Raw genomic sequence first — 2,348 nt, forward strand, 5'->3', positions numbered from 1 at the left:
TAGGCTCTAGGGTGGAATCCTTCCTTGCCTCTTGCAAGCCCCTGGTTGCTGCCAGTGATCCCTGGCGCTCCTTGGCTGCGGCAGCATCACTTGAATCTCTGCCTCTGTTGTCACATGGCCATCTCTGTGTGTCTCCACTGTGGCTTCACATCTCCCTCTCTTCCTAAGGAGCAGCGTTGGATTTAACACCCACCCCAATCCAGTATGATCTCATTTGAACCAGATTACATCTGCAAAGACCTGCTTTCCAAACAAGGTCGCACTCACAGTTCCTGGGGGTTAGGACGTCAACATATGCTTTGGGGACACAATTCAACCCACAGTGGCAAGCATTCGTTCACTGGGCACCTGCTGGGAAGAAATGGTTCTTGACATGAAGAGATTAACCAGTGTGTTATAGGAGTTCTCAGAGGGTTGGGAAACCAGTGTGAGAAATAGACAAATTTATTCATAGTAGGTTTTAACACACTTCTCCCAGACAGTAATAGATGAAGCAGACAATTCAGCTTATCTGCTACACCTGAATAACATGCTCAGCAGTCCTAAGAGTGGACGTTCATAGAACACATACTTTTCAAGTACACATGGAGCATTTGCCAAATTTGAGCTTAATAAATTTCAAGCAATTAGTTTCATATTTTCTCATTTTCAGACCACAGCATTTTAATGTTAGAAATTAATAACAAAAGAAAACTTCGGGGTTTGTTTTTATTTTTGTTTTAGAGACAGAGTCTCACTCTGTCACTCAGGCTGGATTGCAGTGGTGTGATCATAGCTCACTGCAGCCTTGACCACCTGAGTTCAAGTGATCCTCCTGCCTCAGCCTCCCAAGTAGCTGGGACTACAGGTGCACACCACCATGTCCCACCAACATAACTTAAAAACTGAATATCTGGAAATTTTTAAACACATTTCTAAGTAACTCGTGTGTTGATGAAGAAACTGTATTGGAAATTAGAAAATAATTAGAACTGACCATTAATGAAATCCACATGCCAAAACTTGCTGGATGCAACTAATGTTTTTGCTTAAAGAACATCTGTAACCTTAAAATGTATGTATTAGAAAAGCATAACAGATAAAATGTAATCAACTAAGTGGAAAAAGTACAGCAGAGTCAATGTAACAACAAAAATAAGTAGAAGAAAGCAAATAATGGGCTCAGAAATAAAGGATCAGCAAAGCCAAAAGCTAGTTCTTCAAAAAGACATAAAATGGACACTTTGGCAAGATAGTTCACACACACACACACACACACACACATACACACACACACAAACAGAAGGCACAAATACACAATTTTAGGAGTAAAAAGAGATGACTATGGATACAGAAGACAGCAAAAAGATAAGAATGGCCTGGCGCAGTGGCTCACGCCTGTAATCCCAGCACTTTGGGAGGCTGAGGCAGACGGATCACCTGAGGTCATGAGTTCACGACCAGCCTGACCAACCTGGTGAAACCCCATCTCTACAAACAATACAAAATTAGCCAGGCATGGTGGCACATGCCTGTAATCCCAGCTACTCCGGGGGCTGAGGCAGGAGAATCACTTGAACCCAAGAGGCAGAGATTGCTGTGAGCCTAGATCGTGCCATTGCACTCCAGCCTGGGCAACAAGAGTGAAATTCCATCTCAAAAAAATAAACAAATAATAATAATAATAGATTAAAATAAGTATGAATATATTCATGACACTGAGTTGGAGAACCTAAATGAAATAAATAAAATCCTATGGGACTATAACTTACCAAAACTGACTCAAGAAGAAATAAGGAACTGGAATAACCCTGCATTCATAAAGAATGAATTAATAATTGTAAACCTTCCCACTGGACCTAAGCAGTTTTCTGGGTAAATTCTACCAAACAGTCATAAGGATAGATAATTCCAGGCTTATGCAAATTTTCCAGAGTATATAAAATAAAGGGAGCATTCCCCACTTCATTCTTCGAGGCTAGCATAACCTGATTCTGAAACCAGAAAAGGACAGAAGGAAAAGGAAAACTTAAGAAATCTATTTCTGGCCAAGTGTAGTGGCTCACGCCTGTAATCCCCCCACTTTGGGAGGCCAAGGCAGGTGGATCACTTGAGGCCAGGTGTGTGATACCAGCCTGGCCAACATGGTGAAACCCTGTCTCTGCTAAAAATACAAAAATTAGCCAGACGTCGTGGTGCATGCCTGTAGTCCCAGCTACTTGGGAGACTGAGTCAGGAGAATCGCTTGAACCCAGGAGGTGGAGGCTGCGGTGAGCTGAGATTGTGCCACTGCATCCCAGCCTGGGTGACAGCAAGATGAGAGAGAAAAAGGAAGGAAGGAAGGAGGGAAGGAAGGAAGGAAGGAGGGA

The sequence above is a fragment of the Rhinopithecus bieti genome, unplaced genomic scaffold (genome assembly GCF_001698545.2).
Source record: "Rhinopithecus bieti isolate Rb0 unplaced genomic scaffold, ASM169854v2 scaffold_315, whole genome shotgun sequence".
Taxonomy (NCBI): Eukaryota; Metazoa; Chordata; class Mammalia; order Primates; family Cercopithecidae; genus Rhinopithecus; species Rhinopithecus bieti.